This window comes from Propithecus coquereli, unplaced genomic scaffold (assembly GCF_000956105.1).
Source record: "Propithecus coquereli isolate 6110/MARCELLA unplaced genomic scaffold, Pcoq_1.0 Scaffold16, whole genome shotgun sequence".
NCBI classification, from domain to species: Eukaryota; Metazoa; Chordata; class Mammalia; order Primates; family Indriidae; genus Propithecus; species Propithecus coquereli.
Genome location: NW_012140524.1, coordinates 2,293,988 through 2,320,175, shown reverse-complemented (window position 1 = coordinate 2,320,175; position 26,188 = coordinate 2,293,988). Strand labels below are relative to the sequence as shown.

The following is a 26,188-nucleotide window of genomic DNA, read 5'->3' as shown; positions in this document are numbered from 1 at the left end:
AGTACATCTATTTTGGAAGACAGTTTTGGTAATTTCTTACAAAGTTAAACATAGTCTTATCATGGAATCATCAGGAGAAAAACATCAAATTCTAAGGAGCAACCCATCATATACCTAGTAAGTACTTGTCACAACTGTCAAGGACATCGGAAACAAAAAAAGTCTGAGAAACTGTCATAGCCAAGAAGAGCCTACGGAGACACGACAACTGACATACATAGGATCCCTCAACAGAAAACGGGCATTGAGACCAAGCAAATCTGAATATAGACTTTAGGTAACAATAATGTACCAATATTGATTCATTAATTGTATAATAACAAATGTACCAGACTATTATAAGATATTAATGATAGGGGAAACCGTGTGTGTTGGGAGAAAGGGGGTACAATGGGAACTCTATTAATCTCAATTTTTCTGTAAATCTAGAATTGCTCTAGGAAAACAAGTATATTTTAAAAACTATGTTCCAATATGTAAGGTAAATACACACACATATATTCAATCTTATAAGTAATCTACCTTTTGTAAATCATGTTTCTCTATGGAAATACCAGCTGGAATTTGCTCTGTACTGAGATCCCATTAAATCAATTATCTTCACCACTATTAACTATGAAGTGTCAATGCTTGGAGGAAAGTTTACAACTGTAAGGACACAGGCTGATAATAAATTCACAACAGAGCTCTGTAACTGAGCAGCCTTGAAGGGTGTTAAAACTTCTGGATGTCAGGAGTTTAAGGCAACAGGGAGCTATGATTGCACCACTGTACTCCAGCCTGGGCAACAGAGTGAGACCCTGTCTCTAAAAAAAAAAAAAAAAAATTAAAAAATTAAAAAAAACCCCACAACTACTGGACGTCTCTTACTGGTTACCCAGATGTCTATAACTTTCAGATATCTTTAAAGAGATGGCAAGAGTTTTTCCTTTAAAAAGCCAAATAATGATAATGTCAGGTGCCAGTGGCCAGAAAACCTCCTATGCAGACCCCCAGGTCTGAACAATCCCAGGATAATAACAATGGCTAAGCTTCCATTCTGGGGGGCTATCTACATATAGGTACTGTGAGAGTTCTATATCCCAAGCAAGGTTTGCAGAAACTTTTCATGCCCTCACCCCACAAAAACAACAAAAACAAAAGGTTGGGAAAATTGCTTATAGAATTCCTGAACTGAAGGAATAAACAAATCACAAATGTCTAAGAGTACCCTGAAATCATCAAAGTAGTTATTTGGGTCTCTAGGGACAGCCAGGGCTGTGAACTGACATCCACTCTCATGGATAGATGGCCTAAAAGAGGTCTCCAAACAGACAAACATCCAATATGCAAGGTCCCTGGCTGAGGGTGTTCCAGTGAACACACAGTACACTCCTCCAGAGACATACAGAATACTGCACACTTCTGGGAGACAAACAATTGTATAATTGGGACCAGCAAGAAAGAATTCGAGAAGTAGACCTCACTCATTCAACATATACTACAAGTATTTTTCCTCTTTCTAGTTTACAGGAATGACAACTACCATTAGAGGAGAGTAGTAGCAGAGGAGAGTAGTGGTACACCACGACACAAAAATCTACCTCTTTGGAAAAGCAAGTATGGGCCGGGCGCGGTGGCTCACGCCTGTAATCCTAGCTCTCTGGGAGGCCGAGGCGGGCGGATTGTTTGAGCTCAGGAGTTCGAAATCAGCCTGAGCAAAAGCGAGACCCCATCTCTACTAAAAATAGAAAGAAATTAATTGGACAACTAAAAATATATAGAAAAAATTAGCCGGGCATGGTGGTGCATGCCTGTAGTCCCAGCTACTCGGGAGGCTGAGGCAGGAGGATCACTTGAGCCCAGGAGTTTGAGGTTGCTGTGAGCGAGGATGACGCCACGGCACTCTAGCCCGGGCAACACAGTGAGACTCTGTCTCAAAAAAAAAAAAAAAAAAAAAAAAAAGCAAGTGTGAACTTTACAATGGACACTGAAAATCACTTTTGCAAAATTGAGACCCAAAGTAGGGAAACTAATCCATTAACTGTTCTAACAATTCTGCCCAGTTTCTATCTTAAGCTTATATTCTGCCCTGATTAATATGGAAACTCTGGGCTATGTTCAAGTTATCACCAGGAATATTTACCAATAGTTCCAATTACTTCATATAGCCCTAGTTTCTGGTTTTATTAGAGAAAACCAAGACACGAAAACAAACACAAAAGCCTTTCCAGGTCAATTTACTTTAACCAGTTGTACAGAGAATTGTACATAAGCAAAAATAATTTTAATAGATTTAGATGTTCAATTATTTTATCTGTGCCTCCAGATTAAAAGCCCAATTAACTATAGTTTAAATAATTCAGAAAATTTCCAGCAAAATAAGTACATCTGCTTTATGCAAAGCTATAATGTGAATCGCCATTAGATAAAATTTGGATTTCATAGTCTACTTTATAGCACATATATTTAAAAAGATAATGTATAAGTAAAAAAGAAATGTGGCTAAGTTTTTTACTTAACGTACTAGAATGTACATGGGCAGTTCTGGAAAGACTGAACTCCAGAAAGTTTTCAACCCTCATAAAATATCTGAAACATGTCATAGTATAAGGGGTCTGCTACTATGTTTGCAGATGATGGTAGAATGTCAAGAATACATCTCTTCTCACTATGTGAACAGAGATCTGGCCTTTTGGTAGCTTCATGCTTCCTCTCAATTGGCACTGGAAGTAGGGACCCCACCCCCAGCTCCACACCACTGATACAGGTTTCTATATAGCCTGTCCGTGGGGTTGCGAGTAAAGAGAGATTTGTGAACCTTGGAGCTACTTTTCAGCCTGAGCAGCGCTGTTGTATTTTTTCACTCACTCCCTTCCCCAAACCTTCCCACTTCAAGGACGCCAGCAAGTTAGTTCCCTCCCTCACTATCCACTTCCATCACAGCCTGTTCTGACCAAGGTCTTTCTCCACAAAACAAGGCCAAGTCTCACAATATTTCCCTAGCCTACCGTCCCTGACAAATAACCACAGAAGTCTAGATATTTTAAATTAAGTTTGCTTCTGGGTAGGGATCAAATGACTAGTTCCTGCCAATGAAACATGAGCAGAAGCGATGTGTGTCACTTCCAGGATGAGGCACACAATCTTTGCTCTGCTATTTATTAACAAAATGCAAATGAGGCCTTACGTGATGGAATGTCACAAAATGAAAGAAAGTTGGTCATTAAACGCCTCTGCAAAGTAGAGTCCTTCCCCCTTGGCCTACATTGGACTAAATGTGAATGAAAAATACACTTTTATTATCTCAAGCCATTGAATTTTGGGGTTGTTATTACAGCAGTTAGCTATTTATGTGTTTCTATATTAGCCCAAGTTTTTATTTATGTTAGTTTTGGCCTTCTGACTATATCGTGCCTTCTACTGCTGCAGTCCCCAATCCCCAGGCCACAGCCCAGTACCAGTTCTCCGCCTGTCAGGAACCTGGTCGCATGTGCATCACTGCCTGAGCTCCACATCCTCCCCCTCCCTGCCCCCACTCACCACCCATCAGTGGAAAAATTGTCTTCCATGAAACCAGTCCCCGGTGCCAAAAAGGTTGGGGACTGCTGTACTGGTAACACTCTACATTGCTTGTTACATGTTCAAATACATAATAAGTATAGTTCTTCAAATATAGGACAGTATTTACCCATGTTTTATGGATGTTCTCTACCTTTCACAGAAGAAGCCATATACCCACTACACTAAGCTACTTACCAAGACCACAGGTTCTAACCCACTATGAGCCTGTTAGCCTTTCTAAACACACAACCTCCAAATCCAAGGAGTCAACTTGCAGGTCTGGGCTAATGGTCGTGAAAGGAATCAAGCAAAAGAACCTAGAGGGATCCCTGCAAATCCATTGACCCTACTGAGGAATATTCAGCAATAAAGAAAATTAAATCCTGGTAATCTTAAAAGTTTATTTTAATTAACATTTTAGTAAGACTACATCAACAAGATTCAGTAAGTTTTAAATTTTTAAGAAATTCGCAGTATCTTTCCTCCTAATTACATCAAATTTAAAGAGCCATGCTGTATTTAGCTAACACTCAATAAACTTCAATTACTGAAATTTATTCACTAAAAACCGTGAGTATATATTAATAGTTACAGTGTTTCAATTACAACTGGGTGTACTGCAATTCTATTGTCTCACTAACCACCCAGAGTTAGCACACACCCCACAAGTTAAAGAGCAGGATCCCCAGTAAGACTGCCCTATTTCGGACACCAGCCACACTTTGGGGGTCCCCAGGCTGCCTGCACTTCTGACAGACTGGCTATAAATGAGGGTTTCCACAACCCCTCAGGTTTGCTGATTCACTAGAACTCACAGAACTCAGGAAAGTGCTATACTTAAAATTACAGTTTTATTACAAAGGACACAAATCAGAAGGACCAGCCAAATGAAGAGACACACAGGGCAAGGTCTAGGAGAAGTGCAGAGCTTCCACGCCCTCTTCTTGAGGAAATAAGGTGCGTCCCCCTCCCCCCAACACACATTCATCAATGTGTTCACCAACAAGGAACTTCCACTGCAAGTTCCAGTGTCCAGAGTTTTTACTGGGGCTTCATTACATAGGCACGACTGATTAAATTATTGGCTGCATGACTGAACTTTACCTCCAACTCCCAGATGCCGGGTTGGTACAAAGTCCCAACCACATGGTTAGTCCTTCTGGAGACAGCTCCTACCCTGAAGCTATCCAGGGGCCCATCATTAGTCACCTGATCAACATAACACTCCCATCATTCAGAAATTCCAAGGGTTCTAGAAGTTCAGGAACCCAGGACAAAGACCAGACAAATTCTTTTTTATACCACAGTATTAGGCACTGTGTAGGCTATCATCAATCATAGAACACAACAGTAGATTATTTACTTGGAAAAATAACCTTACAATGAATCCAGGATCTAGAGTTCCCTGATAATGAGGAATAAACAAGGTCTTTGCTCGGAACCCATGTTTGTCATACTATCTCTTTTCTAATAAAATATAAGAAAAAAACTTTTAAAAATCATTAAAGTATTATAACCAATTATCATGAAATTATAAGAAGAAAGGGGCCATAATTTTTAGATTAATAATCAAATAAGTGCCATGTGGTCACTAGTGCTTAGTAAATAATTTTTATTATTCTGAAGAATATCTACATGGTTTTCAAATAATTATAGCCAAGAAAACAAGGTTCTAGTTCTGGCTGACTATGCTGGTCTAGTGGCCTAGGGTAAATTATAATTCCTTTTAGCAAAGGTTTCCTTATATATAAAATACAGATTATTTTATTACTAAATTAAAAACAATTATTAAATATCTACCTTGTATGAGAGTTATTTATCCAATATATCTCTGGGAAAGTAGGTTATTATTATTACTCATGTTATATTTTATTATACAATATAACACAAATCTCCCCTATTACTAAAGAACACATTCTTTGCTAAAGTAACACCAAGAGATCCACTCTTTGCTTTCAGGAACAAAAGAAAGTCATTTACTATTAAAATATTTATAGGTGAGAAGTAATGCCACAAAGCAAGAGTTCTAAGATGATTCAAACTGAAACTTTCCAGCTGCATGACTCAAGCACTCATCAGTCATTTGCTCAGAGCCAAAATAGATCTTTCCCTCCATTTCCATTTATTACTTTTTGCTGCCAATATTCTCACCAAAACAAAAGTTATAAGGAATCAAAAATACAAATAACTCAGTTTAGCTTACACAGGGACAGCAACTGACTTACACAATACCACTTTCTTCCTCTTACCCACTTAAAAAAAATCCTACCTAACAAATCAAAGTTCTCTAAAGAAAACATATAAATTACAAGGTGAGGAAGGGGGTACATTTGTTTTACTAATGTAAAACATGACATTACATCCTGCTTCATGGTCTATGAAGTTATTCTAATGTGAGCTAACAGGGCAAAAAATGTTAACAAGATTCACTTGGAAAGAGAATCTTTCTGTAAGAATAAAACAGAAGCATTATTACTCCAACAATTACCTGAAGCTGTTGGAAGCTGGAATGGCTCAGTTGATATAATTCTTTGCTAAGCAGAATCAGTATCTCAGAGTGTACCATTTTATCCAAAGGGCTTCAAGGCCCTCCCCGAACATGTTCAGTGAAAGCTAAAAGATACCGGTTTTAAAATGATTCTGTGGTTCTGCACAGTCCTGAAATCCTGCTTCACATACATCAGGAGGACAAAGTGACCTAGAAGATGACTAGACCTTCCCTGTTCTATAAGAGACTGTGATTCCCAAATCTACGAACATATATATATATTTTTTTTTTCTTTTTTTAAGAAAGAAAAAAGTGAAGTCATCTTTGGTGGAGGGTGGTGAGGGGGAAATGCCATTTTAACCACTTTCTGAAGTTTTCAAAATCAACATAAAACAAAACAACAAAGAAGGAAAAAAAAAGAGGGTGAGGAAAGCACAATTTTCCTCTTCTCTATGGGAAAAACGAAGTCTTCCTTCCTCCTTCCATCAGAAAAACATAAAAGAAAAATCCTCAAGATGATTTTTAGCCCTGAGTTTCAATTCATGATTCTTACTACTCACCAAGAATCTCCACTTGCTGTCCCACTACCATCGGCCTCAACTTCAACACTTCTACAGCTGCGTTCATCTTTTCCTTCAAAGCTTTTCCTCTGTTGACAGTGCCACAATTCATGTTGCCATCTAAGTATTACTATCTGCTTGTTCACCCCTGAAGAGAAGTTAATTTAACACTAAAAATATTTTCATCAAGAGAGATGTAGGCCTGGCACAGTGGCTCACACCTGTAATCCTAGCACTTTAAGAGGCCGAGGCAGGAGGCTCGCTTAAGGCCAGGAGTTCAATACCAGCTTCATGGTAGACAGATCCCATCTCTACAAAAAAAAAAAAAAACTGGGTGTGGTAGCATGAGCCTATAGTCTCAGTTACTCAGGAGACTGAGGCAGGAGGATCACTTGGGCTCAGGAGGTCAAGGTTACACTGAGCTATGATCATGCCACTGTACTCAGCCTGGGTGACACAGCAAGACCCTATCTCTTTAAAAAAAAAAAAAAAGGATACAGATTCACTATTTTTGCTCTGACACTTAGAGTATTATCTGGTACATAGCTGGTATATTTGACTGACTGGGAATCATTCTAGATGTCCAGATTTATATTCTAGATTGCTCCCCGCCCTTACCTGGGTATCCCTCATTTTTCCTTCCATATGAAAATGGTTACTAAATTTTTTTTTTTTTTTTTTGAGACAGAGTCTCACTCTTTTGCCCGGGCTAGAGTGAGTGCCATGGCGTCAGCCTAGCTCACAGCAACCTCAAACTCCTGGGCTCAAGCGATCCTCCTGCCTCAGCCTCCCGAGTAGCTGGGACTACAGGCATGCGCCACCATGTCCGGCTAATTTTTCTATATATTTTTAGTTGTCCAATTAATTTCTTTCTATTTTTAGTAGAGATGGGGTCTCGCTCTTGCTCAGGCTGGTTTCAAACTCCTGAGCTCTGGTCTCGAACTCCTGAGCTCAAACAATCCGCCCGCCTCGGCCTCCCAGAGAGCTAGGATTACAGGCATGAGCCACCGCGCCGGCCTGAAAATGGTTACTAAATTTTACAATTTGTATCTCCTTAGTATTGCTTCAAATCAGCCTTTACTTTCCATTTTCACTGGTACTTTCTTAATTCTGCGCCTCAAGTCAGCCTCAGATATTGCTAACAGCCTTTTAACTAACCGGTCTCCCTGCCATACATTGTATTCCCCTTCTAATTCACTCATTTCATCCATTCATTTATTCACTCAACAAGTATTTACAAGGCTTGATGAAATAATGCACTATTCTAGTCTATTGGGAGATAACAGAACAGCAGATTGTATCTTCAAAAGACAGCCAAAACAATATCTCCTATCCCACCTGCTCTTCTAAAATTCCAGCAGGAGTTGAAATCCATGGTTCCTGCCCTTAAATCTAGAAGGGCCTTTGTGGCTGCCTCAAAGAAAGAGTACAAAAGAAGTGATGCTATGTGGCTTCCAAGGCTAGGTCATAAAAAATGTCCTGCATTTCTACCTTGTTCTCTTGGCACCCATGCCCATGTAGCATAGCCAGAATTCTATGAAAAAGCCCATAAGGAAAAGAACTGAGTCCTCTACTGCACAGCTCCCAGCTGAAAGTGAGCATCAGGTTGTCTGCCATGGAAGTGAGCCACCTTGGAAGTGTGTCTCCTTAACTAGTGGCCCCTAGTTAAGCCACACAGCTGATACCACATGAAGCAGAGATAAAACATCCCCACCACACTCTGCCCAATTGCAGACCTGTGAGCAAAATAAATGACTGTTCTCTGACCTACTTTTCCAGCTTCAATTTCTGAGGCTCCCATATTCCCCCCACACACCTGGCTTTATAGCCATGCCAAATGACTTGCAGTTCTCTTTAAGTACCACACCCTTGCTAGGCTTCTTGTGTCTGAAATGTCTTCCCCATGTATTAGCTTTCTATTGTCCCCACAACTGAGCAGCTTAAAACACACACATTATTTCACACTTTCCATGGCTCAGCTGATTCCTCTGCTCCAGGTCTGACAATACTGAAAACCATCCTGTTGACAGGCTGTACTCCTTTCTGGAGGCTCTGGGAAAGAATCCACTTCCAAGCTCATTCAGGTTATTGGCAACATTCAGTTCCTTGTAGTGGTAGGGCTAAGCTCCCTGTCTCCTTGCTAGCTGTCAGCCAGCTGCCCTTTGCACCTAAGGCCTGTCTCTGGTCCTTGCATGTGGCCCCCTACTTCTCAGGTCAAACTCTTCTCATACTTGAAATCTCTCCAACCTCCCTTCTGCCATATCTCTTTTGCTTCCTCTTCCTTTCTTTTTTTTTTTTTTCCTTTTCCTTCCAGAGACAGGGTCTCACTCTGTTGTCCAAGCTGAGATCCCAGTGGTGGGATCAGAGTGCACTGCAGCCTCAAACTCCTGAGCTCAAGTGATCCTCTAGCCTCAGCCTCCTGAGTCTCTGGCAATACAGGCATGAGCCACTGTGCCTGGCTCTCTTCTGCTTTCTCTTCTGTAGCACCTGAGTCTCTTCTGCTTTCTCTTTTGTAGCACTTGAGTTTTTCTGCTTTTAAAGACTCATGTGATTACACTGGGCACACCTGGATAATCCAAGAGACTCTCCCTATTTTAGGGTCAGCTAATTAGTAATGTTAATTACATCTGTAATGTTCCTTCACAGCAGAACCTAGACTGCTCTCTGAATGAGTACCCAGGAGACATGAATCCTTGGGGACATTTCTAGAATTCTGCCTACCATACCCCTCCCTCCTTGTCTGCCTACTGGGCTCCTAAACATCTTTAAGAGTCTGCTTAGAAGCAACCTCCTCAGGGAAACCTGTTTTGACCTGTACAGAAAGAGAGTTTCTTCTGTAACATTATAAAATCTACAAATTAGAACAGATCATTTTTATGTTCCAACATTTAAAAAGTTCCATGAACTTAATTTTTAAGTGAACCACTATCATACAAACATTGTAATAAACATGTATTAGCTGATGTGTTAACATAAAAATTTTTCATGACAGCAAGGTTTAGTATAAAGGATTTCACTTCCTTTCTTGGTTGGCATACGATGTGTGAATATAACGTCTTTTTTTTTTTTTTTTTTTAAGGAGATAGAACTGTGAAGTTCTTGGAACTCTGTTCTCATAATTGCTATGCATATTGCTATCTAGTTTCCATATTGCATCAACACTGTTAAATTCTCTCCCCCCCTTTAGACTTTAAGCTCTTTAAGCATTATTCATCATTATATCCTCTACACCTACTTAATACTGTGCCTGGCACATATGCTCAATAATGTCTATTGAATAAGTGGATAGATGAATGGAAATTATACTCTTAGGTCTGAATTATATACTCCAGATTTTGTAAGACTTATTTAAAGTACTGGTAACTGTGAAAATGATTCATTTCAAAACCTTGACTATATAAACTAAAATTTAAGGGATAAAAATAGCCTATTTTCTTTAGAACATTTTATTTCTTTAAAAATTAGTGTTGGGGGGTGGGGCTAAAAAAAATTACTGTTGGTTTGTAAAACAAAATCTGATGCCTACCTTACTCAAACATAAGGATATAATTATTGCATCTGATGTCCGTCATGGTGTCACATGGCCAGAATTTTATTATCTTTGGTTTTGAATTCTGCATTTCATGGCTTTATTTTTTTTAAGTAAACTTAGTTTTTAGAATGATTTTAGAGCTACAGAAAAATTTGAAAAATAGAACAAAGAGTTCACATATGCCCTGTAATCAGTTTCTCCTATTAGTAACATCTAACATTAGTATAGTACACTCATTACAATTAATAAACCAGTATTGGCACATTATTATTAACGGAAGTCCAAACTTTATTCAGATTTTCTGAGCTTTTACCTAAGGTCCTTTTTCTGTTCCAGAATCTCATCTATGATACCATATTATTAATACATTTAGTAGTCATACCTCCTTTAAGTTCTCCTTGGCTGTGACAGTTTCTCAGATGTTCCTTGTTTTAGATGACACTGATAGTTTTGAGGAATATTGGTGAGGTATTTTGTAGAATGTCCCACAACTGGGATTTATCTGATGTTTTTCTCATGATTAGACAAGGGTTATGGGTTTGGGGGAAGGAAGACCACCCCCAAATGGCAGAGTGCCATTTTCACTGCATCATATCAAGGGTATGTGCTATCAACATCACTTATCACTGTTGATGTTAACCTTGATCATCTACCTGGCTGAGAAAGTGTTTTCCAGGTTTCTCCACTGTAAAGGTCTTCCTTTTTCTTTCTTTTTCTATACTGTAATCTTTAGATGGAAGTGACTATACTGGGCCCACATTTAAGGAAAGGATACTCCACTTGAGGGTGGAGTATCTACATAAATTATATGGCATTCTTCTGTAAGGGGGATTTTTCTCTTCTTCCCAATTTATTAATTTATCTAATCGTTTATATCAGTATGGAGTCATGGATATTTATATTTTGAAAGTATATTGAAAGGCATATTCAATATACTTTCATTTTCTTGCTCAAATTGTTCCAGTTTTAGCCATTGAGAACCCTTTCATTTGGCCCCTGTGTCCCTTTGACATGCCCCCCCATCTATGTGTTGTATGTTTTTTGTTTTTGTTTTTTTTAGTACTTCCTTAATTTCTGACAGTATAAAATGTTCCAGGCTCATCTTATATATTTCCTGCCCCATTTCTAGAAATTAGCCATTTTTCCAAGGATCCCTTGTTCCTTTAACTGGAGGATGGTATTAGAAATGAAGGCCTGTGTGCCAGGTGTGCTTATTTCTGCTGGGGTGTCATTGTTTCTAGGCCCCTCACAGGATAACATGTTTTTACTTTTTACGTAAATGTTCGGAAATAAGATAAAGTTGATAATACAAGTTTATAAATAAAAATTTTTAAACCCTTTATAGCAATAGTTTGTGAAGTATTTGTTCCTCCTAATAAAATATTTTCAGCGTTTGCATCATATTATGACAACTCCTTTCCCCTCCACTCTAGCAGCCTACCTCTACAAATTGCTCAGTTCTCAACCTGGAAAGGCAATGGGAGATGTGGTTTTCAGCATCTCTGTTGCAATCTCTGGAGAAAAGATGCCAAGTCTATTTTTATAGAATTATTAGCTCCTGGTTTGATAAGTTTTGTGTACAAATATAGTTCCAAAGTAGGTTAAACTCAATGCAAATAACTTTACTCCATACTGCCACATTTCTAAAGATTTCATGAATCTCATCCATCCCAAATGGAGGAGACAAGAACCGTGAGCACACACTTTTGTAGAATTCTTGTACTTCTCAGAATTTTTAATTTTGAATAGTCTGAAATCTTTCAAATCCTAAGTAATTTAAGTTTTATTATATATGAAGGTATTTTAAAGAAGAAAAATATTTCCTTTCCCTAGGGTCACAGTCTATTTTCGCTATGTGCTTTCAGCAGCATTCAGAAGATAAGTTACTTATGCAGCTTATGAATGGGGTTTGCCTTGCCCCATTTTCTTACCTAAACCTGTACCCTCATAATTTAATTTCTCACAAACTTTTTTCTTTTGGTAGAGATGGGGTCTCACTGTGTTGCCCAGGCTGGTCTCCAACTCCTGGGTTCAAGTGACCCTCCTGCCTTGGCCTCCCAAAGTGTTGGGATTGAGCCACTTGAGCCACGGTGCCCAGCCCTCTCATGAACTTTATGATTCAAGTCGTCCAAATTGAAGCAACTTTACAGAGGCCTTAGTTTCTCCTGTAGTATCTTTTTTTTAAAGCCTTCCCATTATACTCTAAATATCTTTACAAAAAGATATTTATCTACCTGAAAAATGTAATGTTACCTTCATAATTTTCACAAAGCTCTGTGCAATCCTGCTTTTCAAAATTAGTAACTTTATGCAGCATTTGTTTTGTATTAAGTCACTTTGTTGATGAACAAAAAATGTATTAAACAACTTGGTTTATTCATAGAATCATATTTGGTTATTTAGATGTAAACTATTTATAAACATTTAAGACAAAAGGGAATTGTACTATTCTACTTCTGTATGTATTCAAAATTCTCTATATAAAAATTTTTAAAAGTCATTAACAATAAAAAAAAAATAGGTCATTGATAAGTTTAGTAAGTATAGGCCTAGCCTCAGAGGACAGGAAGTAAATGTTTCAATATGTCTTCCTAAAAGATAAGGATTCCCTCTCCCTCTTTTGTAAGACAACTACTGTCATGTACCGCATTAAAACATTTTGGTCAATGACAGACCACATACACAATGGTGGACCCGTAAGATTATAATGGAGCTGAAAAATTTCTATGGCCTGGTGACTTCATAGCTGTCCTAATATCATAGTGTAAAACATTACTCATGTGTTTGTGGTGATGCTGGTGTAAACAAATCTATTGCACTGCCAGTGACATAAAAGTGTAGCATGTACAATTATGTATAATATACAATACTTGATAATAAATGACTATGTTACTTACTGGCTTATGTATCTACTATACTTTTTATTGATATTTTAGAACATATTCTTTCTACTTATTAAAAAAAAGTTAACCGTAAAATAGCCTCAGGCAGGTCCTTCAGGAGGCATTCATAGGAGATGACAGCTCCATGTGTTATTGCCCTAAGACCTTCCAGTGGGATGAGACGTGGAGGTAGAAGACAGTGATATTAATGATGCTGACTCTGTGTAGGCCTAGGCTAATATGTGTGTATGTGTCTTAGTTTTCAACCAAAAAAGTTTCAAGAGCAAAAAAAATTTAAATTTTAAAAATAGAAAAAAGCTTATAGAATAAGGATATAAAGAAAATATTTTTGTACAGCTGTACAATGTATTTGTGTTTAATAGTTTCTAATTTTTAATTCAATTAATTAGTTTTTTAGAGACAGGGTCTTGCTCTGTCACCCAGGCTGGAGTGCAGTGGCGCGATCATAGTTTATTGCAGCCTCCAACTCCTGGGCTAAAGCGATCTTCCCATCTCAACTTCCTAAGTACCTAGGACTACAGGCGGGTGCCACCATGGCCAGCTAATTTTATTTTTCATAGAGACAGGGTCTCGCTACATTGCCCAGGCTGGTCTTGAATTCCTGGCCTCAAGGAATCCTCCCACCTTGGCCTCTAAAAGCGCTGGGATTACAGGCGGGAGTCACCAGGCCTGGCCTGTATTTGTGTTTTAAGCTAAGTCTTATAACAAAAGAGTCAAAAAAACTAAAAAAATTAAGAAGTTTAAAAAGGAAAAAAGTTACAGTAAGCTAAGGTTAATTTATTATTGAAAAAAAAAGATTTTTTATAAATTTAGTGTAACGTAAGTGTACAGTATTTATAAAATCTATAGTAGTGTACAGTAATATCCTAGGCCTTCACATTCGCTCACCATTCACTCATAGACTCACTTGGAGCGACTTCCAATCATGCAAGCTTCATTCATTCTAAGTGCCCTCCCTACAAAGGTATACCATTTTTTGTCATTTTTACTGTACCTTTCCTATGTTTAGAAACAAAAATACCGTTGCGTTACAATTGCCTAGCATATTCATTCATGCATTCATTTATATTTTTATTTTTTCTTTAGAGACAGGTTCTTGCTCTGTTCACCCAGGCTGAAGTGCAGTGGTGTCATCATAACTCACTGCAGCTTTGAATTCCTGTGCTCAAGCAATCCTCCCACCTCAGTCACTTGAGTAGCTGGTACTACAGGCATGCGCCACCACACTTGGCTAAGTTTTTAAATTTTTCTTTAGAGACAAGGTCTTGCTGTGTTGCCCAGGCTGGTCTTGATCTACTGGCCTCAAGTAATCCTCCCATCTTGGCCTCCCAAAGTGCTGGAATTACAGGAGCAAGCCACCACACTTGGCCAGCCTATAGCATTCAGTACAGCAACATGCTGTACAGGTTTGGAGCCTAGAAGCAGTAGACTACTCTATATAGCCTGGGCATGTATTAATATTAAGCTACACCATTTAGGTTTGTGTAAGTACATTCTATGATGTTCATACAATGAAACTGCCTAACGACAAATCTCTCAGAACATATCCCCATCACTAACTGATGCATGACTATAAATGAATAATTATGAACATGGGCTAGTTGAAAGAAAATAGGATTGCTACTGACTTTGTGTAAAGATTTTTATCTTGTTTTTACAAGTTCTAGAATAATAGTTTTATAGTACAATAAAGGTAATTTAATAAAAATTTAAGATTTGCAATTATAATTATACTAAAATTATAAATTTAAATTATCACTATTATTATTGTAGCAATATTTGTTTCTTTCACAATATGATACAGAAATATCTAAGAAATAACCAGGGAACCTACATTGGTAATTGTGTGTTCCTACAAGACCATTTCAGATAGTTATAATTTTGTAGATATATTTACATGGTGGGTCAATTTATTGCCATAAATGTTTATTAAACTGTACTTCTGTGAGAGAATATAATAAGTCAAATCCTTTCAGGATAATTTCTAAATGACTTTCTATTTTGTATGAATGAATGAATAAAAAAACCAATGAACCTGAACTTTGTTCAATTATTATACATATGATGAATAAGTAGATTATGATTTAGAAAAACTATGTTACATAGAAATACTTTTTCCACAAAGATTAAACTTATATACTCACTAATAACACAGTATTACTAGTAGTGAATAGACTTCAAAATTCTGTATTGCAAACCAACATATATATTCAGTTCTTGCTATGAGCTTAGCCAAGCATATTAGGAATATAGAAAAATTATCAGTAATGGTTCCTCCTTCAGTGCTTACAGAAAAAATTCATTTCGAACATACAGAAAAGTAGAACAGAAATAATGAACACCAGTGTGTAGATATCTTCTGCCTAAATTCAACAAATGTTAACATTTTACCATTCCTCCAGCCTGAGCCTAAAGTGGACTATGAGTAGTTAACACACTAATTACACTGCTCTATATCCTAATTCTGTATTGGCTTTTGCTGCTTTTGTCTTGAAACATAAGGTAAAAACCATCTTAGATGACAATGAAAAGTATAGCACAGTACTGAATGAGAGGTGCACAGAAATATGAGTTAATAAAAGGAAGGATCTCTCTTGAGCCACACAAGCTTCAGTTTAACAGCCTTAGTTTCACTAATGTTTGTATTCAGATGTTGGTCTATATAAAGAATTCATTTCCCATAGGAACAATGTTATAACGGGAGCAACTCTCCTCATTTCCCTAACCCTAAGCTAGTAGGGGTGCTTTTAATGACCCAAGATTGGGATTCTGGGAAAGGCCTAGGAGAGAGAGGGGCAGAGATCAAAGTTCAGAGTTCCAGTCAGGAGCTGATGAAGGGCTGGGAGATGAAGCACAGAGGCCCCGGGAGTCTAAGAAGTCCAAAGAGACTTCAGGGATCATCAGTACAGAGTTTACCCTTCACTGTGCCTTTCTCAATCATATGCTCTTCTGTATATTTTGAAAACCTTGTTCCTTGCTATAACTCTTCTTACCCACAGCTATGTACTCTGCCTGTTCAGGCTACAGAGGGGCCTTCTTTCCCTCAACTCAGCCTGGCACTGTTGTAGTGAGAAGCCAGAGTACCCCAGAGAGGATCTGTGGGCCAGCTCTGCAGTGGGAGCAGTGCAAAGAGAAGAGAGGTAGGGTTAAGGGAGCCTTGTAAACTGAAGCTTTGGAAGTCAGAGACCTCTTACATTTAGGTTCTTTAATTACATGGCTCATTTTACCTCTTCATGTAGACTGGAAGTCCCACTATCAGAGACTGCTCTATGAACACATAAAATCTGATTCAAATATCTTAGAAAATAACACTGCATAAATGAATAATTCATAAAATGTTAGACTTGAATAATCTTCAAGAGATTATGCAGTCCATCTCTCTCCCCTCTGTTATTTTACATTAGGAGGACATGGATGCTGAGTTATATGATTTGCCTAAATTGAGAGTTAAACACAGAGCTATAACTTGAATTAAAGTCTCTAGAAACCCAGTCTTAAAGATGGTGTCCTCCACTGTTAAATATGCACCCCTGTCCAGGCCCAAGGCTAAGCATAAGGCACATACTCAATGTACATGGGCAAAATAACTTTTCTCAAATCTAATATGTGAGCTTTGAAGCACTATTCAAATATGTCATTTTTTACTAGGATTGTTAGTAAGCAAATCTTTCAAGTGGCTTTTAATCAAGCTTTTTTAGTACAGTATATTATCTTCCCTTCTCAAACTAACTTAAAATCACCTGATTTCCACACTCGCTGTATCATACTCACCTAGCATATTTAGTTTTCTAATTTTTTTTTAATCCTTTTAGCTTCATGCCGTACTAATTTAACCTCATCTTGGTAAACAAGAAAATGGTCCTCCTTTGACAGACTCTAGCTGCAGCTAGTGCAGCTGGCCTGTATGCAAACCAGTTTAGTTCATTCTTTACAGGGCAGGGAGTCCTGCCCTAGAATTGTTTTGGGACTAATCAGCATTAAACCTGTGTCAGAAAGGTTGCTGAAAGCAGCCCTAGAGCAAGGCCAAAGTAAGGAGGCTCTTCAGGAAAGGGATTAAGACAAATGCAGCAGCTGTGTAAAAATCTATGTGGAGTTCTCTTCATGAGCGTAAAACTGGGACCCAGCTTCCTTTCTGTGCTTTGGCACAGAAATAACTTCTAAAGGGAAGATTGGGAGGGAAGATGCACCAAGCTTGCTGAATTTCGTTCTTTCTGAGTGCTTGGTGACCAGCCAGGAAATGCTACTAACTTCAGATGGTTGCAAATGGGAAAGAAATAAATTTGTTACTCTCTGAAGTTGAAAACACTTCATGACTTTTCTTTGGGTATCTTGTGAGTCAGAGAGCATGATGTTCTATAGGATGAACCTGAGGTATAAGAAACAGAAGACTTGCCTAACAAGACTCTGAGCAGACATTAACAACTCTGTCTAAAAACTTTGTTAAAGGATAAATTTCTCAACATCAAGTGATCAATACTGGAGTGTTTTTTTTTTTTTTTTACTACTCACATGGTGGATTCAGTTTATACCTTTCAGTGTATCACATTCATTTTACACTAGAACTTGAAAAAGAATAAAATGTACTCAATCATTCAATCCCATTACCTCATTTAAAACTTCACAAGTACCCACACCAAAGGAGGGTATTTGGGTTCCCTAAATACCAACAGTTCTATGGTGCTGGTACAGAAATCAAAAAATGACACTCCGTTTTTGCCTGATCACAGTAATTCTTTTTTTTTTTTTTTTTTGAGACAGAGTCTCGCTGTGTTGCCTTGGCTAGAGTGCTGTGGCGTCAGCCTAGCTCACAGCAACCTCAAACTCCTGGGCTCAAGCGATCCTCCTGCCTCAGCCTCCCGAGTAGCTGGGACTACAGGCATGAGCCACCACGCCCGGCTAATTTTTTCTATATATTTTTAGTTGTCCAGATAATTTCTATTTTTTTTTAGTAGAGACGGGGTCTAGCTCTTCCTCAGGCTGGTCTCGAACTCCTGAGCTCAAACAATCCGCCCGCCTCGGCCTCCCAGAGTGCTAGGATTATAGGCATCAGCCACCGTGCCTGGCCTGATCACAGTAATTCTTGAACATATGTTTGCTTTTTGTGTATCTGCTCACATAATTCTCATAAAATGACTAGTAAGTCAGTAACTGCAACAGATGTGCATGTGCAGACTGAGTTTTTTAATAACAGCTTTACTGAGATATATTTCACATATGCTAAGATTCACTCTTTTAAAGTATACAATTCAGTTGTTTTTCGTTTATTCACAGAATTGGTGCAATCACCACTATTTAATTTTAGAACATTTTTGTAACCTTAAAAAGAAACTCTGTACTGATTAGCAGACAGACTTTTTGATATAGTGACCATGCCTTGTTTGCTAGGTGTGTTTGTTACCTGTGCAGGCATTTCTTGACCTTTGTCAACTGGAACATGGCAAAAAATTTTTATACTGTTTAAACAACACATGAAAAGTCTCATAAAATGTTTTTCAAATAAACTTTTCCTCTAGCCCAATCTTACCGAGCTTGGGTACCTTCACAGCAGAAATAATTTATTTGCAGAAGAGTTAATAAACATTATCTAACTTATAGATTTCAAAATTAATTATGACATCATCTCCAGAAATCAGTTTCCTACAGATATTCTGTGTTACGGTTCTTCCTAATAAAATCAACTATAAGATCCTATAGCAGTATTTTAACCTTGTTTCCAAAATAGGAAAAACAATTTTGCATTATTGTAGTTTCCAGACACTTATAATGAATTAAAATAACTGCTAAGCAAACAGCTAGCATAAAAGGCAGATTAGTGACCTGAAATAAACTTAGCAAAGAAAAAAAAAATAATGTGAGCCATATATGATTTAAAATTATTTCATAGTCACATTTAAAAAACAGTAAAAAAAAAAAAGGGAAAAATTGTAATGATATAAGTTTATTTAATCCAATATATTCAAAATATTGCTTTAACATGTAATTAATATACAAAAATTTTAGTGAGACTATTAAGTCTGAAATCCAATGAGTTTAACATATCTCATTTAGAACCAGTCAAATTTCAAGTGCTTAGCTGGGTAGCTGGGTGCAGAGCCTCTTACCTGTAATTCCAGTACTTTGGGAGGATCGCCCGAGGCCAAGAGCTCAAGACCAGCCTGACCAACATAGCCAGCCCCCAACCCCAACTACAAAAAAATAGTAAGTTTCAAGTTCCTAATAGCTACATGTGGCTAAGTGACTCCCATATTGAGCAGTATAGCCTTAGATTGCTGAAGTTAGTTTCTCTTTCAATTCATCATAAGGGATTGATTGCCTGGACACAAAGATGCCAAGGGAAATAACACTAGTTGAATAAATTAAGTGTGAAAAACAAGAGGGAATGTTGTATCAACATTATGTGTAGTAAATTCAGAGATAAAGCATTAGAACTCCACTGTGTAGGAGTGGAGGATGCAGGATGTGCAGATGTCAAATATTCATTTTAGTATTAAAAACTGTATCAATACTTATTTTTAGAAACTGAATTGTACAGAGTTAAGTAAAATGATAATTAGAAAATCGGTTTAAGTTCAATTTAAAAAATAGTTCCATTTTTATTACACTATCCTGTACAAGCTGCCTACATAAAACAAGAAATGTGGGTTTTTTTTTCACCAATGCCTTTTCTACTCCTGTGTCAGTAAAGACCACCACCATCCAAGCCATTAATCCAGAGAATAATTCTTGGTTCCTCCTTCTGCCCTTAACCTATTTACATAATCATCTGTGATGCTACCTGCCTCTCCATCCTCATGCCTTGCTTTAGGTACTCATCATCTCTTGTCCAGATTATTCCAATAGACTCCTATCTGGTCTCCCTATCAACCAGCCTCCACACTGTGGCCATATGCTCGTCTGATCACTACAATCCCGCACATAAAATCCTTCAGTGGCTCTTTCTGACTGGATAAAAATCCAAATTTCTTAGTTTGTAATATAAAACTTATATTTGGCCCCTCTACAGTTCCATTTACTAACCTTCCTCTTCTGTTGCCCCACCTTTGTTTTTTTGAGTCAGTCTGGCTCTGTGGCCCAGGCTAGAGTGCAGTGGTGTTAGCCTAGCTCACAGCAACCTCAAACTCCTGGGCTCAAGCGATCCTCCTGCTTCAACCTCTTGAGTAGCTGGACTACAGGCACACACCACCACACTTGGCTAATTTTTTCTATTTTTAGTAGAAACGGGGTCTCGCTCTTGCTCAGGCTGGTCTCGAACTCCTGAGCTCAAGCAATCCTCCCACCTCGGCCGGCCTCTCAGAGTGCCAGGATTACAGGCATGAATCTTCTCTCCCATGTTAGTGATAGTAAATTACTTGCTGTCATATTCCCATCCCTTTCTGCCTTTACAAATGTTTTTCCCTCAGTTTAAGACATCTTTTGGCCAGGCACAGTGGCTCACGCCTATAATCCCAGCACTATGGGAGGCCGAGGCGGGCAGATTGTTTGAGCTCAGGAGTTGGAAACCAGCCTGAGCAAGAGCGAGACCCCGTTTCTACTAAAAATACAAAGAAATTAATCGGACAACTAAAAATATATAGAAAAAAGTAGCCAGGCATGGTGGCACATGCCTGTAGTCCCAGCTACTCGGGAGGCTGAGGCAGGAGGATAGCCTGAGCCCAGCAGTTTGAGGTTGCTGTGAGCTAGGCTGATGCTACGGCACTCTAGCCCGGGCAACACAGTGAGACTCTGTCTCAAAAAAAAAAAAAGACATCTTCCCCTCAATCCTTGCCCATTTAGCAAACATCTGCTCCTACTGCAGTGTTACATTCTCAATGAAATGTTCCCCATTTTCCCATGAGGAAAGTTAGATGTACTTCTGTAAACTTCCATTTACAGCATCTTATCACATTGTGCAGTAAGGCTAAAATTAGAGTCAATTATCTTCGGAAATTTCTTAGGAAAGCAAGGCCATACTGGAAACTGAAATTTGCTGTACTATGCAGTCCTAAATGTATACACCTCTCTTTGGGAGTTGGGCAGATCCCAATTTCATAGATGAGGGAAATAACATAAAGGTTGTGACTGGTTCGAAATTTTAAAACTAGTATTCTTAGTATGTGCCATAATCATCAGTGCCGCTTTTCTGCTATCTTGTTTTAAAAAAAAAAAAAATGACTGGGATACTACTAACTAAGGAAGTTATTTTTCTCTTTAACTTTGCTTCTATTTCATTCTGTGCCCATCCTAATCATTAAGATAGATGTCGGAACGACGATCAGTTCTTCCGAACAGGCTGTGTTTTACTTCCTCACAGATGTCTCCTCCCTCCTCCATACCTTTTTAGGTCAAGAAAAGTGGCAGTTCATTCTTGAGACTATTGAAGGTATTGAGGATGGGTATAGCAAATTTTTTTTAAAAACCTGTAAGTCTCCAACAACTTACTGCATTGGTTTAGTTCTTACCTGATCCCAGTAAAGTATCTATGACAAAAACATCCAAATACCTTTCCCTTTTTTTAACAGGGAAGGAATGGGGCTTGCATGCAAGCTGCAACTTCCAGTTTTATTCTGGGTGGCCTTAGCAACTTGCAAGTTGTTCTCAGGTTTGGAATGGTTCTGTGAAACTCCCAAGCCTCGGTATAGGGGACCAATTTGGGAGATTCCCTCAGGATGCTTACCATCCTTAGAACAAAAGGGAAGGGAAGATAAATCTGATCTCTTTTTGCAATTCTGCAAGATTTAGGGAGCTAACAGGTGAGATTGGGATTGTTTAGGCCATCCCATTGCTAACCCAACCCTGGCATTTAAGTGGGAATGCAGTGGTCCCAGTGTAAGGCAGCATATCTCTTATACCATTCCACCAAAAAAATGTTATTACTAAATGAATGTTTGGCCATCTTATAAGTCTGTTTTGTCATAATTTTATTGTTCTTTGTTTTCCTGAAAATGAACTTTTCCTTTAAAAATTATATGAGCTGTACAACACCGTGAATATACTAAATGCCACTAAATTGTAGACTTTAAAATTGTTAACTTTGTTATATGAATTCCGCTTCAATTTTTAAAAATGAAAAAAAAGTTAATGACAAGAAAAGTACTGTAGGATTACCAAAGTCATTATATTTTCCTTCATTTGTGTATATATGACACACTTGGTTCTATAACATTGCCCAGGAATAGATCTTGAATCCTAAAACTGCTGTGATGGGCTCTGAGAGAAAAGATTATAACGTCAGAACACTTAGCTTCTAGGATGTGATTAAGCTTATTTTGTTCATCGGTAAAGTGGTATCACAGCATTCTTTCTAGCATATTAAAGGAAATGAATCCTAATTAACACCTATAATATCTCAGTGAGCCTCCTTGTTGTCTTCTAAGTGAAAACTACTGAGCCTTTGTTTTTTATCTCAACAATTTCGGGTCATCTCTTAGAAATACTGGTGGTAGGACTCAAGTGGTAAGGGATAAACTAGTGCATGGAATAAGAAGAAAGTTGGAAGAATGCATAGCAGTAAACACAAAAGATTTATAAATTATCCTAATTTTAATGAAATTATCTTTTATTAGGAAACTCTAATTTACTCCCTTGCAGTAAAATGTCTCAAAAGATGACTGCCAACAATTCTCCCTTTCCCTGCATGCACATGCCACTTCTTCCATCAGGAGGACTCTATTTTCCTCCCACCGGGCTGGCCTTGTGACTTGCTTTAACCAGTAGAATATGGCAGAAATGTCAATGTAATAGTCCTAAGCCTAGCCCTTAAGAGTCTTGGCAGCTCCTGTTGTTTCTTAGAATCCAGCTATCAAAGAAGTTTGGGCTAACCTACTGAATAATGAGATAACATGAAGAAGTGGGTAGAGGCCCAGCTGGCCCCCAGCCATTACAGTCACCCAAGTCAAGTGACAGAAGCAATTCTGGACATCCAGCCACATCAGTGACCTCGGCTGACACCATGTGAAGCAGAACTGCCTAGACCACCCAGAGGATTCAAAGAAATTCTCATCTCATTCATGATTTAATCCACTATGTTTGGGGTAGTCAGCTCTACAGCAATAGATAATTGATATATCCCCCACATACCCTAACCAATTTTCTTCTAGAACCCTAGTTTTAGAACTGGAATTGTATTTCTGCCAGTAATAAACTGACCAATCACTTTGATCCCCAAAGAATATTAAAACTACTAAATTGAGCATTTTTATAACTTTCAAAATCAAAGGTCCTTATATCTGACAAAAGATTTATCACCAGGATATTTATAGAATTCCTATAAATCAATAATAAAAAAGACAATCCATTTTTTTAAAAATGGATGAAAAATCTGAACAAGAGAATATATATGATATATACAGACAGCTGATAAACAAATGAAAAATTACTCAAGATCATTAGTAATTAGGTAAAATACAAATTAAAACCAAATAGACCAGCCGGGCGCGGTGGCTCACGCCTGTAATCCTAGCACTCTGGGAGGCCAAGGTGGGCGGATTGTTTGAGCTCAGGAGTTCGAAACCAGCCTGAGCAAGAGCGAGACCTCGTCTCTACTAAAAATAGAAAGAAATTAATCGGACAACGAAAAATATATAGAAAAAATTAGCCGGGCATGATGGCGCATGCCTGTAATCCCAGCTACTTGAGAGGCTGAGGCAGAAGGATTGCTTGAGCCCAGGAGTTTGAGGTTGCTGTGAGCTAGGATGACGCCACGGCACTCACTCTAGCCCGGGCAACACAGTGAGACTGTCTCAAAAAAAAAAAAACCAAATGGACCATCACCTCATACCCACTGGAATGATCAAAATTAAAAAGACTTACAATATCAAGTGTTGGTGAAGATGTGGACCAACTAAAACTCATACATTATTGGTAGGAGTATAAAATGGTAAAAACACTTTAGAAAACTGCTGGGCAGTTTCTTTCTTTCTTTCTTTTTTATGATTTTATTTCCTTCCCCACCCCTGCCATTCTGGGCAGTTTCTTACAGAAGTTAAACATGTACCTACCCATACACTTATAATTCTACTCCTAGGAAAGCATATATATACAAAAAGATTTGTACAGGAATGGCAGCTTTATTCACAACAGCAAAAAACTGGAAACAACCCAAATGTCATCAACAGGCAAATGGATATGCAAATTGCACTATGTTCATTCAAAAGAACTCAGTAGGCCGGGCGCGGTGGCTCACGCCTGTAATTCTAGCTCTCTGGGAGGCCGAGGCGGGCAGATTGTTTGAGCTCAGGAGTTCGAAACCAGCCTGAGCAAGAGCGAGACCCCGTCTCTACTGAAAATAGAAAGAAATTAATTGGACAACTAAAAATATACAGAAAAAATTAGTCGGGCTTGGTGGTGCACGCCTGTAGTCCCAGCTACTTGGGAGGCTGAAGCAGGAGGATCGCTTGAGCCCAGGAGTTTGAGGTTGCTGTGAGCTAGGCTGACACTATGGCACCCTAGCCCAGGCAACACAGTGAGACTCTGTCTCAAAAAAAAAAAAAAAAAGAACTCAGCAATAAAAAGGAATGAACTACTAATACAACAACATGGATGAATTTTAGAGATTCATCTTTGCTGAATCAAAGAAACAAAAGATTCCACAGGAAGTTCAAGAACTAATCTATGGTAACAGAAATCAGAACAATGGTTGCTTGGGTAGACAGAGAAGGAAGAAAATCTATGGGGTGATAGAAATGTTCTTGGGTGTTGACTACACAGGTACATATATATTTGTCACAATTCATTGAACTATATAATTCGGATGTGTGCATTTCATTGTCTGATTTATAACCACAATGTTTTTTTAAAAAAGGCCTTATATCACCACGTTTTATTTACTTCTAATGGGTTTACAGATTAAAACATGATGTAAGATACGTCTTTAAGGATTAAAAAAAAGAAGCCTATCTGAAGAAAGCAGAGGAAGCACATGGCAAGTTTTTTAGAAGACAGAGGAAAATTATTTTTATGGCTATGTATCATAAATCTGGGGTAAATGAATAAAACATTAAGCTCTGTAGACACAACAAGAATAAATCAACAAGGTAGTTCAATAGCCTTTTATCTGAACCAAAATATGTTTGGTTTATGAACTTTCCGTAAAACAAAAAAATAATTCCTCTAAGAGTGATTGGCTTTTTAGGTACTCAGATTTTTCAACCTTTTAACAAATATTTATTTAATAGCTTACATGAGTAAGACATTCTGCCAAGTGCTGTGAGAAATATGAAGCAGTGAAGATCCCCAAATCCAAACTTCTATAGTACTATCTCACAGAATTTATTCAATAATGACTACTACATTCAGCAAATTCAACAAAGTTACTATACTATCAGCAATCCAATGCTAGTTTAATTTATACAACAATCTGTACAACTAGTGAATGAAGCAGACAATTGGGATTTTTCAGAATATATCTTATTTATCAAATGCCAATCCAACAGAATTTCTGGACTACAAGAATGTCACTTAAAAAAACATCTTTTTTATTGCAATAAGATACAATATCTGCTTTTCACCAAACTTGCAAACTAGGTTGAAAGTAGAAGTAAAAATCGTTTTTACTTCTCCTTAAAGCCATAAGACCTATATAACTTTTCTGACAAATGACTGATAAAGAATATTAATGCTATGCAAGATTAAAGCAAGAGATTACTGCTCATGCGGCCTAGATTAGGGTGAATTTTGAGTCTTGTCTAGAGCAATTTCACATCTCATTACAAAAATTCATTATCCCTAACATAAATCATTTGACTTCTTTCCATTCCAGTGACCTTATGAATATATATATACTTTTTTACAACAGTCTTAATAATTAGGAAAAAAAATCTTAAAATGTAATCTGTGTTCCTGAGGTCCACATTCTCTTCTGCATGACCAGGATTCATATTTTCAAAATTGGTTGATATACTCACTAATTTCCTCTTCTAAGGAAGCACATCCTATCCATTTTACCATTTCTTAAGAAACTGTAAAGAACTTTCATCATCCTATTCTCCATTCCCCAAATTCAGTAATTGAAAACATTCATTGAGCACCCATTGTTGGCCAAGCATTAATACTCTATATTGTAGCACTAGAGATACAGCAGTAAATAAAACATAGTCTCTGTCTCGTAGAATTAATATTGTAGGGGATGTGCTCCAGTTAATCAATGTGCATCTTAAAATCTGTCACCTCAGCTCAACACAATGCA

General features: G+C 37.9%; 1 protein-coding gene across 1 annotated transcript in view; it reads right to left on the bottom strand.

The window, feature by feature from the left end:
• The window catches only part of DENND5B (DENN/MADD domain containing 5B), a 203,001-nt gene that overhangs the window by 118,274 nt on the left and 58,539 nt on the right, over positions 1 to 26,188 (bottom strand). The gene's annotated exons all lie outside the window — the stretch shown is intronic.